This window comes from Battus philenor, unplaced genomic scaffold (assembly GCF_028537555.1).
Source record: "Battus philenor isolate CCGP_79_NKW_IND1 unplaced genomic scaffold, ilBatPhil1.0.hap1 SCAF_14, whole genome shotgun sequence".
Classification (NCBI taxonomy): Eukaryota; Metazoa; Arthropoda; class Insecta; order Lepidoptera; family Papilionidae; genus Battus; species Battus philenor.
In genome coordinates, this window is record NW_027181676.1 from 12610574 (window position 1) to 12624868 (window position 14295).

Sequence of the window (14295 nt, forward strand, 5' to 3'; positions counted from 1 at the left end):
TAAAATTAATATTTATTGCAACATTACTGTAATGTTCAGCTTTAATACTCGTCTCTATGATATTAATTTTAATAAAATATTATTTAATTTTTGTTCATTAAGTTAGAAGGGGATCTATGAAAAATAATAGAAAAAATCGCGGTAGAAGTAAAACGATATTTTTTTCTTAAAATAGTATAGTTATGAGCGCGAGACGGCTATGGTCGGGATTTCTCTACGAGATGCAGTCAGGAACGAAATTAACTGACATAGTCCAGCCGATTGAAAAGTTAACCCTTTTCTTGATAATGTATCTGTAGAGATACATCAGAATTAAAAAAAAAATAGTGGCATCTATTTTGAACGCAAAGCAATCTTTTGTATGTGAATGTTTAAGTAATTTCTTAATTTTCGAACGCTTGTTCAGTTTTTTCTGTTGTCATCCTTGGGTCTTAAAAGTCAAGTGGTATGAATATAAAAAAAAATCTGCCTAGTTAAGGGTTAATGACTGTGGGAAAGTCAAATAGCGTACAGGACAGATAGCCGTTGGTGTTTTAAGGGTCTGTAGTGGAGATCTCGGACTGGAGAACGTAGTGTACATTCAACCACAAGCTGGACAGACTACTTTATCAAGACGTCGGAAGACGCTGGATGACTCCTGCCAACCAGTCCTATTCGAAATTTCCTGTGGACATCTAACAGCTGAAATGATGAGGATAATAAAAGTTTTGTAATTATTTCCAACACGACTGTGCAAACAACGACGTATCACGTTAGACATGTGTGGCGGATTTTAAGCTTTGAATTATATCGACCGAGCCGACTATCAACTGCTGAAAAATATTCTATCTATTCGAAAAAATATTCTTGAACATTGTTACGATGGCTATGTTACATGCAGCACCGTCCTGTTGAAACCATGTCACTGATATGCTAGTCGCATAAAAAGTTCCTCTTGGACAATACAAGAGTACTTTTATGTTTGTGTATGAACATAAAATAGATTTACACACGTTCACTATACTCGTATGAATTAATAAAGGCTAGATTTGTGCATTAATTATAATGTCCCGTTAGTAAACTTGCCTGAGAGCCGAAATGCTATTTCGCCGCAAAATTGCTTTCGCGAATTGCCGCAGGATGCCACAGTGTGAATGCGTGCTTTCGTTCATTATTTCATATCTCAGCCACTGCGGCAGTTAAGGCCTCATTGTTGCTAATAAATTTAATCTTAACAACCCCGCTCGCAGTTTATTAGGCGTTTCTCACGACACGACCTCGATAATTAAAACGAGATCTATGTTCTGTGTTTCGGATACGTTTTATTTACTTTGCACGTTTATTGATAACGTTTAGCCACTTTATTTGTGAACGATAAGAATTTGACACGGTTCATTTAATTCTGCGGTATGCTTTTTATTATGCTTTTAGTATGCTTTTTTATTCAAAACATCTTTTAAAATTGTAATTCTATACTTCGAAATATAGTCCAAAAACTATAGTGTCTGAAGATTAACGTGACAGTGTGTATTGCCGGTGAACTTATGAATCTGACGCGAGGATATTTACGATGGGTATATAAGAAGACTCAGTCACCCAGAGGGTAGCGAATAAGCTATGATAAGAACTTTACTGCGGTATCAAATCAGAAATGCGGAGATCTTAAATATTTAATCATACACTAATCGGTGTAACATAACTCCTGAAGATGCCCCGTGGAGGAGTGAAACACGTGTTGAGTGATTTGGCGGTGGCGCTTGTGTGATTCGCATTGTTTGTCGCATACGCATTATCAGCAGGCTGGCGGGCGGTGCACTTTGTTGCACGACTACAACTGCATGTGCGGAAGTGGCTAAATATTGGTCCTTTTCTTAAGCGGAGATCTGGAGAAGAATCCCACCGTAGCTCGAAGAATTGCTCGTCTGTTTTTTAAAACGAATCCTGTTAAAATTGTTAGAAGAGACCGAAAGCAGGCAGTTTTCAACCGGGTCTGTTCGAAATCTATGTTGGATATATCCAGCAAGCGTCCTATCGTTGAAATGATTATTAAATTTTTCTTAACCGCAATATAGTTCCTCCGAGTATTGCGGTGCTTTTTTAAATCTGCATAGGACAGAGGTTAATTTTTGCTTATTATTTTTATAAGTTCTTTGTAATAACTTGACTGTAAAATAATTTGGATTCCGGCACCGTTATTGCATTAGTAATAATTAAGATCGAACGTGACTTTTATGTTATAGGACGCCGTGTTCAAAGGGACAAACAGATTTGTGCATATCATTATGTGCCTTTCTAAACAGCACACTACCGTTCGTTGTATCGCTAACCGATACATAATGCCGTCTCTCACGAGGGCTCTTCCATTTGTGGTTGATACGGGCTCGAGGGCCGATGGACGACGCGATACCTGCTTTAATAAATTGCCCGCTGACGCAGCTGTACTCGATCTACCGTTAGTCGTTAATAAAGCTAGGGTTATGTACTCTGGACGTTAACACGTCGTATCTTGAAATTACGACGTACTTACAATCTTTATATCGAACATACGTATATTGCGATTTTAAAAATATAAAATAGAAATTTATCGCCTTTTTTATGCTGGGACGAAAATAAGCGACGACCTTCAAAAACTCGATCACCGGCAAAGTCGATGTCGTGCTACTGTGAACCGGGCGTGGACCAGACCGTTGCCCACCTTGTGGCCTATTGTCCCGCACATGCAAGGATGCGCAGTGCCCTGGAAACGTTGACTAAAATGAAAATAGATACGAAAAGCATCGCCTTAATGATGGGCGACGACAACCTTCGCCCATCATTTCTACCGTTTGCTCGAAGGGTGGTAAGCAATGCAATAAAAAATAACAAAACCAAATAGGAAAACTTGAACCAAAATGAATAATATGCACATACAATAAGAACTTATTAAATAATAATAGAATGTAAGACAAGACTCTACTGTATTAAAAAGTCTAATCTAAACAAACCTGTAATATCAAAAGATAATGATAGAAAATGGAAGAATAAAATAAAGATTAAAAATAAATTTGTACCTAGCCACCTAAGAGTAAAAAAGATAAGGAAAGGAAGGTGATGAAAGCAAGGAGGAATGAAAGAACAAAAAAAATGCAAGATATTGTGAAGGATAAAAGGAAAGAATAAAAGAAATTGAGGAGAATGAAAGTGAGTGAAGAAGAAACATAAAACCCTAAAAAAAATATTTGTAATTAAAGTCCCTGTCCCAAACAAAATAGGGTACGAGAGGCAAGAAAAAAGTCGATGTTAAAACATCCTGGGGACGTAGTCATGTGCACTAGTCTGACGAATTTGCACCACTCTCAACACGAATGTTTTATTGGCCATATACGTCACGGAGTACTGGAATATGTGGAAAGAACATCGTAAAAAATAAGTTCATTGTCCCCTGCATTCGTGACAAATTAAAGACTTAAAAGACTATTAAATCTGATAATTCATCCTGAACGCTTGTCTATACTATTCTTACTATTGCTTATACTATACTACTATTACTATAAAACTTTTAAACAACTTCTAGAGACCTAAAACTGTGACTTCAGTTTGAAGGATTAGGTTTCTAGATGGCACACACACTTATATCTAGTTTAATTATGTAAACAGTGAAGAATACATCTTTAAGATTCCAGCGTTCTAGTACCAAAAATCGTTGAATATAAAAGTGTCTTCCTATTGGACCTAAGCGATACGATAAGTTTTCTGTTATGTAATCATTAAATTTTTTACTGCTTTTTTATTTTAATTGATTTGATAGCAGATAAGCTATACAGCGGCAGAGGACTGAGACTTGCATTCCTGGGTCGCGGGTTCGTGTCCCGGGAGAGAATCATATATAATTCATACTTTATACATCAATTATATAAGATTTCCACTGCTCACAAGTTTTTAAAGGATGGACAGCAACGATCACTGCGTACTGTAATACCACGCTACGATCGTAACCCCCCTAGATATCTTTGGAGGAGGTCTATGCCTTGCAAGGGACAAGTTTATACATTCACTTGTTATATAATTAAAGCAGCATGTTTCATAGTGATCATTTTATTAAGGATGGTAGGAAGTAGGTGTATAAAACCTTTTGCTGAAACATTAGCTATTCACTCACGTCATTGAAGCTTTTACATCTATTATCAAACTGTATTTAAACTATAGAGTCAGAGTATGTAGAATAATTTATAATATAACCTTTAGTAGAGAAATCAAGGTATAAAGTATTAAACCTCCGTACCCTTCAATTTCGCCCGCTTTCACTGACTTATTGCGTAAAGCTGTATCTAAGCAAGCATCGATGGGACGGGTTCGTTTGTTGCCGTTATTAATATAGTTCTTATCGCGGGATGGGCCTTTCATCGCATTAGCCGCTCGCTTTAATTAACTTGGACGAGACACGAGCTTTGTGGTGATTAGTTTGAGATACGTACAGACGCCTATACGTATGCTCTTCAATCTTGTTTTATATATACATATATATATACATATCTATTGCCGGTTTTAAAGTTTGTGACTCAAGATGTTTGATTATTAATCTTTATATAAAATAACTAATTAAATTCCTTCGTTGTTACCGAATCGTAGAATATTCAGATAAATATTTTTCTTAAATAATTTTACAAACTATTTTAAAATTAGACTATTGATATTATAACGCTACCGATGCCTTTTTACAGCGCTTAATATAAGCGCAGTGAAGTAGGGACCGCGAATATATATGTTAATAATAAAGTCTTTAATTTCTTGTAGAATAAAAAGTTACAGAGTTATGAATTTCTTGTTTTACTAGCTTGTTTCAGTAATCTACAATAATCCCATCCGCAGGTGAAGGCTTCCTCCAAAAAAGCAAAGATTTTTCTGTCTTGATGTTGTATGTTAGTACGTAGAGCTTGTTATCTGGTCTAAGTGAGAGGTTTTGTATTTGTTTTCTTTGGAGGATTTTGGTCGTTGTCTTCCACGGTGACCAACCTGCTTGGAAAATGTTTGTTGTTGCTTGTCTCATTATGTTCATTTGTATAGTTCGTGCGGGAAGGGAGATTTCGTTGCTATAATTTATTATCTCTATTTTCATACGTTAATACTCTTAACGATTTATTCTTCTCTTATATCGTGTGCACTGTCCATCTTAACTTTGTAAGTTGTATATGAATTTTGGATTTTTTTTCTTTTATTTTATAAAGGTATAGAATTAAGTTATAAACATTTGAATAGAAAGCAAAAAATTCTAGTCGCCAATTTATATACTGTACAAAAAAGGGGCTTAAACCTCAGAGAGAATAGTGTCGAGAAAGGATCAACGTCATGCAGCTTACGGATGATTAAGTTACTGCTCGTTCGCATAATAAAACTTTTTACCTATAGTTAATGAATCAAAACATCTAAGAGAACTCAATGTATCTTAAAATTACCATTTATTAGCATTAGTTGCAGTAAAACACCGCACGGAACCACTTCTCTGTATTAATGCGTGTGTTCTAAAAAAGGATAATTAAAAACTTTTAAGTTAAACGGTTTTTTGATACCGATATTGTAGTGGCTGTGGAAAAATATGTACCTAGTCCGCCATATTGAAACGGCGTCCATCTTGAATTTAAAATTTTGACATAATCTTCGTGTTTTACTAGTGTAGCCCTTTCATTTGATACCCATATTGAGGGTGTTAAGGAAAAATATGTAATCCGCCATTTTGTATCGGCGGCCATCTTAGATTTATAATGTTATTGATTTTATTATATTGTATTGTCATCTAAATTAAATGTGTGTACCAAATTTGGTCATTTGGTTGGTTGGGTCGAACTAAATAAAACCGGGTAAAAAAGCATATTGTATCAAGCATCAAAGTCGATGATGACGATAATGACATGATGTCAGCCGATAGAAGCTCATTTTAAGGCAAAAGCCTTCCCAAACATCGTCACAATTGTCTTGTGCTGCCCACGTACAGCGATTTTTCGCGACCATGGCTATTTCGTCGGGCGACCCAGTGCGCCGTGGTTGCGTCGTTTGCACGAACGATGTGCTTTAACCCTTTCGTTACCAGCCGCGAAGTTAGCATCCACCTTGTAATGTGGACTTAAGTGTGGATATATATTTAAGATTTATCACAGCCAAATAAAGTACTGAAAATTATCCTAACTTCTATTTTTAATTATTATACCAGTAAAATTTTTAAATATATAAAACAACAAAATTCGAACATCAGCTTACCGCCATGCAATGTGCACACTTCGCCGGCGCACATGCCCGGTTCAGTAGCGTCACTTCGGCGGAACGGACTGCGGTAAGGAAAGGGTTAAATGATACAATGATCACTAAAGTATAATGAATTATTAATACAAAAAGTACTCGATTATAAAACGTGACTAAACCCACGTATAATGCTGCTAAATTACAAGTAATATAAATAAATTCAGCCAAAGCAGCAATGATTGCATGTTCACAGTCGTTTCGGTGTTCTGTCAGTACAAATGTCACGTGTAAAGGAGTTGCGAATTTAGCACGAACACTTTTGTTTCTTCGTAAGAGTTTCGCAATGGTACCGGATTGTGTTAAGATCTGATATTTTTATGAAATTTCGCAACTTGTCCTTTATATCGGCAGGGTCTGTCTGTCTGTTATCATCCTGCATTTGGACAACACTGTTTTAGTTGTAACCAAGATTAAAAGAATAAATGCTCTATTTTCTTAATTTAAATATTATTTTTTACTTACTGCCTTATATATATATATATATATATAAACACGATGATTGGTTACAAGTGTAAAAGTTTTAAATAGGTATACGTATATGCGATCAATTATTGTATGTATACCTTATCCAAAATAATTTATAATTTCAGAAATAATAGATATCATATAGATATATAATAGGTTTTAAAAATTTGGATTTGCACATAGTAAAATAAAATTATTGCTGTATTATTGTATGCATATCAAACCCGCGCACCTGACAGCTGGGTGCATCATACATTAAATGACAGCAAATGAACTAGCAATACATTAATCCCCCTATATCCCTTTAAAAAAACGTTAAAATGGATAATCAAAGAATTTCAACAGCAGTAAATAGGTAACCAAATATGAAGCTTACTTGTTGATAGATTAAACGATTTCCGCGGTAAAAACGGGACGATTGACCGGGAGGGAGGGGGGTACCAATAGTCTACCAACAAATGTACGGCATTACAAACAGGCCAGAACTAGCCGTTATCGCGCTTTGATGTTTTATTTCCTGCGCTTATCTATTTTGGTCATGCTTGTACTGCGTATCAACGTTTGCTTAAGCCGATCGACTGTGATGCAATCCTAGTGCGGTGCAACGTGCATTTATCTGGCCTAATTGTCCAGTTATGTTTTTATTTCGCGACTGTACTCTGCGCAAGCGTATACCTACGTTCATCATAATGAACAGTGATCTTAATTCTTGTACTTGTGACATAAATGCGAAACATGAAACACATTAACTATTAACCTTTTAGGATCTAAATACTCGCAGCTATTGCTAGTGTAGTGTATGTTGAATAACAGTGATTTGGGACGGAATGCTTTTGTGCTTGACTGTACTCTGAGAATTCAAGGCGCAAACAGTAATAAATTATTGTAATATTTTTGCACGAGGTTGAATAATTAAAGATTGTCATTTTATAGTATTAAAATTGTTAATTATAAACTTTAAAGTTTCCGAATGACACAATTTCACAATTAAGTAAAAAAGTAACAGCATAATCTTTGAAAAAATCGTCATACTCGTTTTCGTCAGTTATATGCGTATTTAGCCCTCGCCGATGATTTAAAATACCGATGATTTAAAAGACCACAAAGTTCAGAGAGTCAAAAAGCTTTAAGTTAAAAGTATGGGTCAATGTCGATGTCAGATAAATAAACCACAAATGTCGTTCATTTTTTTATATTTTACCATAAAATTTTGTCAAAAGTTCCCTCGGCCTTCCCTATAAATATTCAAGACAAAGATATACATTAATAACAACAATAATAGCCGTTAAATGTTCGCCATTATTGTTTTTTTTTTAAATAAAAAAAAATTCAGTGTTCTTTTTTCAAAATCCATAATTCCAAAGAACTCCATATACGTGTGACATTATCTGGTGTAACTGTTCAAATTATTAATATCACTATTTTTGTTTTTACTTTATGTTCGCAAATGTCAATTGTAAAGGTATTATAAAGGCGCGTGTTAAACCCTCATAGATTTAGTTGAAGAATGTCTTATAATCCTATCCTATCTGTAGTAATCTTCCATGATCCTATGTTTAGTAGTAAGAACTTATTAAACCATTCAAATAAATACATATAGTTATACATACAATTGTTTAGTTGAATCAGGGAACCATCATATATCCATAATGTTATATTCATATATAAATCATTGTGAATTTTCATTACATAATTTTCAATGAGATACGTGATCCAACTACGCAATTATCATTAGCGGTTTTACGATTGTAATATACAATTACCAGCAAGTACTCGGTTAACATGACTCTTCCATTACCCTGTCGTACACGTATTATTAAGTATAAGTGCTGAGATATAATAACGAATATTATTACTGTATTAGTTTTATTATATTAGAAATTATCTGATTTCGTTAAGCGGTTCGTCGGAAAAAGCTCTACACCAGGGGTGAGAAACCTTTTTAATAAAGACCAATATAAATTTTACTATTGTTTTGCGGGCCACATATAAACTTATTAATAAGGTATAAAATTTTACTTTTAATAAAAATTAGAATAAGAAAAGCAGTAGTTTTTATTTACAAATGCAATACGCTGTGCGAGTAAGTCGTCATCAGATTGTTTTGGTTCAGTCGATAAAATAAATTCAATATTGGAAATGTTACGTTTATATACATGTATGTTTAAAGTGCAGTAAGCGACCCACGGGACGAGAGTTGCTTATCCCTGATTTGCATATTATTATTATATAATATTACACATTTTATTTATTATCCTTGAAACACTAGCAAAGTCTCTTCCAACATCCCTCAGTGCTAAAGACGAAAGCCTGCGACTAATGTGTGTTACTACGGGGCCTCATTATTTACCTCACAGACACTTAACGAACCGTAGGAGTACATTCGAGATTTCTTTACAAGAACGAAACATGAATAAGGATATAAGGAAATCTGCAGTTGAACGAAAGTAACATATAAAACTCAGCGAATTGGCGAGTTGAACCACATATCGCGCAGAGCAGATTGCCTGCTGGGGCCTTATAGTTCTGAAGTTGAGATTAAGTAAGGTACAGGCAAGCGCAGTGTAAGACGTCCTCCCACAAGGTGAAAATAAGTACAAACGATCTTATTAAGTTTTTTCTTAGAATAACAGACAACATTAGTAATGTAAGCTGTTCTCCACGTGTATAAAGGTTTTTATACTTAAAACTTATTTTTTTATTTTATTGTTTCAGGTAAGCATTCGACTTCACAATGATTAGATAAGTAAGTGTTATGGGGCTAAAGATGGATATACACGTGCCGATATGATGGTGATTCATTTTAAAGAGTAACAGGCTTGTAATGGATTATTGCTAATGCGATTCCTAAACTGAGGTATGTATACTCCTGTGGGAATGAATAGTCGTTTTTTTGTCGTAAATTTTTTGTATAATGGTGGAAATAAATGTAAGAAATAGTGATGACATACGAATCCGAGATGTGGTCACTAGCGACGGGTCTCACAAGAAAGCCTATGTAAGAAAAGGACCAATATTTAGCCACTTCCGCACATGTAGTGGTAGTCGTGCAACAAAGTGCACCGCCCGCCAGCCCGCTGATAAATGCGTATGCGGTAAACAATGCGAATCACAAAACCGCCACCGCCAAATCACTCAACACGTGCCCCACCCCTCCACGGGGCACCCCAGGAGCTTTGTTACACCGATTATTGCCAAACACAGAGTCAAGAAAGCCTAGTTTCGCCGCAGATGAATCAAATTCATATACTCGTACGTAGCTCGAAGAATTGCTCGCTGAAGTGGCGGGGGGCGGAACACATCGTTCGTACAACTGATTATCGTTGGGGCTGATAGGTTCTCAAATGTCGAGCCGGCACACGTGGCGTGGATAGGGCCTCCTGTTAGTTGGACCGACGACATAGAAGGTAGCGGGAGTTAATTGCATGCGGGCAGCGCATTGCCAGTCATCGTTACGATCTTTGGTACAGGGATATGTCTTGTAGTAAATATTCTACGAAAGCAGATTTTGGATGGTCGGGTCCTTATTCTAAGCATTTCGAATTCGTCTATCCGCAACCTTGTACGAGACATAAGCGTCCAGAATCCTCTGTTTGTCAATACATTGTAGAATGTCTTTGATGAATGACCTTGATCCTTCACCCACCGTGTCCTACCGGTGACTTTTAGAAAAATGTTTCGTTAATTAAAATATGACAATGCTTAGTCTACACTAAGCATTCTAAAAGTCTTTAGGTCTAAAAGTAACCGGTAGGACACGGTGGGTGAAGGATCAAGGTCTTGTACCATAACTTTACTTAAAAACTTTATCTAAAAGTAACCGGTAGGACACGGTGGGTGAAGGATCAAGGTCTTGTACCACAACTTTACCTAAAAAAGTTATCTAAAAGTAACCGGTAGGACACCGGGTGAAGGATCAAGGTCTTGTACAACAACAGATTTACCTTTGCCATTATTTAGTCAGTGAATGTACCGAGTTAATTTACAACGGCTTTAGCAAAAGTTCAGACTCGAATCGATTGTAAATGACGAGGTAGTTTCTACGTAGACAGATAAATATTCCTTAGCAACAACACCGTGACGACTTCGGTCGCCGCTTGCAAAACATTATATGATTTTAGACGATTTGTTTTTATATAATATAAACTAGATTACTATTGTATACATAAAAAATGTATAATATTCTCACAATTAAAACCAATAAAAATATCGTTGTTTTTTATCAAACCTTTCTAAGTTAGTGTAGAATGGTAGATATCTCTTGAGGTTTCTTTTTATGGCCGCCTCTTTTGGAAGCATTTCGTACCTCCCCTGCTTTGGGTACACAAGAACTATTTTTACAATTTTTTTTTTTCTCTCAATTTAATACTTGCGTTCTCATATTTTTTTCCTTCTCAATGTCATTAATCCTTCACAAATTCAATCATTCCTTTATTTTTTTCTAATCCTTTCATTCATCACGTCACTTTCGTTGCCTTACAACTAGAATACAACATTTTGTTCTGTTTAGCTTTATTTTTATTATGAATATATATTGCTTTAATCTTACGTTTACATTCCTTAAAAATTAAATTTTTACTTTTGCTATTTTCTTTACATTTATCACAGATTAAAGTATTTATTTTGAATGGTCTTAAACACATGTTTTTTGGCCTTCTAGTTTCTTTTAGTTGTTTCTCCTATGACCCATCTGCAGTACTTTAGAAAGGTCCCGCGAATCTCTACTTTGTCCATAAATGATTTGTGATATTTAAGAGTTTGGTGGCCTGACATTCTGAAAAAATCTGTTTAACTAGAGATGCTTCTCATGGAGCCCTGGAGAGAGAGCAATGCCTTGTAATGGGTGTCTATGGTCTGAAAAGACCATAGACACCCATTACAAGATTTAAATATAATTACACATCATAGACAGTTATAATAAAAAGATGTGGTATTGTATTGTATCACAGAAATGGAACATTGGAATCACTTACCGAGTGAATACCCTGCTCGTCATCGTACTTTCTAGAATCAATAGTAAATATATTCTTAGGAATAATATTGGAAACGAATGAAATAATAATTCCACCTGCCAAACATCTATTGCTATAGAGAACGCAGGTCAACGAACTTCTCCGACAACCATAAAATAGGCGCGACGAGTTTTAATTGAAATCAACTTAATTAGTTTCACTGTTAATGACAGTTGGTGGCCATCGTGAGAAAATACTCATAGAGTCTTACATGTTGATGTTAACTTTTTTTATATAAAACCGTTAATTAATATTTATTGTAGTAAACAAATAATAAATTAAAAACTATATTATCGTTGTTGAACCTAAATCTGATATGTGATTTTTTTTGAAATTTCTGTATTGAGTATTATGTGAAATTGACTAGTTTATAAAACCATTCGTCAAAGGGACTAAAAAATTGAAAACGTATGAAAGTTAGATATCGTATTGTCCTTGTTAAACAAAGCAAACCAATCTACTATGTACTTGGAACGAAAGGATCCGTAGATGAACAAAAGTAACCCGGTAGCCAAGCCAATTGGCAAGTTGAAATAGAAGCGCGCTATGGGCGGACCACATAGCGCGCAGAACAGAGGGTCGTCGGGATCTTAAGTTTCTGGAGTGAAGACCACATACCGGCAAGCTCAGTGTAAAATGTCCACCCATAAGTTGGACAGGTGATCTTGGTTAGGGAAGACACCGAATGCAGGCCGTCCAGACCAGTCTTATTGGAAATACATGTGCAGCAATATGTACATTTTTGAGAGTTTTCCTTAGTAAAGCCCCCCTAAGTAGATGGGTCTTTTAGGCAACTAATGTGGTTTAGATATCGTTAAAGTTATTATTCATTTTTATACATGCGTTTCAACATATCGCTTCTGATCCGTCATTTCGACACATCTATTCGAAATTCAAAAGTCAGGACAGAATTGTTTTAAATTGTAATTTTCCAACAGTTGCCAGTATTAAATATAAAATAGTAATAGTTCGATAAATATTTATGACCGTATATTTATTTATCATGTCACAAGGCTGTCGTGTTGCCAGACTATCTTTCAGTTCCATCGGCGCCATTTTAAATTTTCAGCAGCGGCAGTCCAAACCAATCGCGCCTCAAACTTGTTCCAAGACGACTGTCAGATATTTCGATTCGTGTATATAGATATACATAATTTATTCTGGCCTATTTTATACTCGCGTATGAAGTAATTGTTTACATTTAAGATGTGGTTTAACTTTTGGTTCGTTTTGAAATGTTTGAATTTCGTATAACGGACTTTATAAGGTTTGCACAGGTGTTGACGTGATCCGGAATGGGGATTATGTAATGGCTATTTACTTGACGTTTAATATTTGAGAAGGTCACTACTTGACAAAACAATACAATATTTTAAATTGAGTGTATTGACGTGGGACCGCGGATGTTCATCAATATGTTCCTGACGGAAGAACAGTGCTGCCGCTGTGTTTTGTTTAACACTATTCTGAGCGCCTTGTAGTCGACACAGTGTTGTTAATATTAGAAGTCCGATATCTACTAGTTTTACTTATTACTCTGTTACATCTTTATTATAAGTTACATTACCATAGTTTTGACAAAATAAAGATGTTTTATTATTATTGACAACACCGAATGGAGAAATGTGGTATTGCTAATGATTTTGTAATTCAAAATTCTTTACTATATACGCGTTTGCGGCGACGATGTGAAACTACTCGTGCTCATATTTATTCCTTATTCAATTGCAAATTAAAATGATAGCCAGATGTATTAAAAGTAGTGTACATTGTATAAATAAGTGTACTGTTTATAATTTTGACCCAATGGCAGATACTATCTGCCTCAATCAAATTAAAATTGACGTAAAAATTAAAGAGCGTTCAATTCTACTTACTTGCGTTCATATTGTTAGACATTAGGTGGTACTCTTGGAAGGCAATGTTAAATTTATGTATGAAAGAAAATGGAATCGTCAGTATTCATTTCTTAATTTGGAGTACCCGCTGCTTTATTTTGTCGTCAGGTTGATAGTGATCTACTTCTATGCAGATATAACCGGTTTATCTTTTGTTAATTTTATGATATTTATCTTAAACTATTGAGTTTGTTCTATCCAAAATATTATGTGTCTACTCTTGACAGTTGATCTCCTTGTAGATTTTCAATAAAACTGATGGAAAGCAAGTTGCTTCCTAGTAACCAGGTCGTCTGTCGATCTAGTCGGTCGGAAGTCTTACGCTGACAAATTTATTATAATAATTATAATGGCTATATATTCCGTTGTTTTACAATTAAACAAGATTTCTATTCATAAGTTATCTTTGCTTGCGTAATGGCTTACGAACACGTGAGTACATTGGATGGTTCTCTAGAAGAAGGCTTTTTCTTAATAATTGGATATGAACATTACAAATCTAATGCATACCTCACGTCCTGTTTGTAATATATTTGTAATGAGTTTTGTATTTACGTATTAATTTTATGTGTTTAAAAAAAGTGCACATTTATTTCACGGTTACAACATTTTAAAGTGAACCCGTACACAGTTCTTTATAAAAAAAGTTTCCAAATGATTTTAAATTC

The 14295-nt window shown here is 35.1% G+C and overlaps 1 protein-coding gene across 2 annotated transcripts in view; it reads left to right on the plus strand.

Annotated features, from left to right (window-relative positions):
• Positions 1–14295, plus strand: part of rols (rolling pebbles) — a 230638-nt gene that overhangs the window by 19565 nt on the left and 196778 nt on the right. The window lies entirely within an intron of this gene.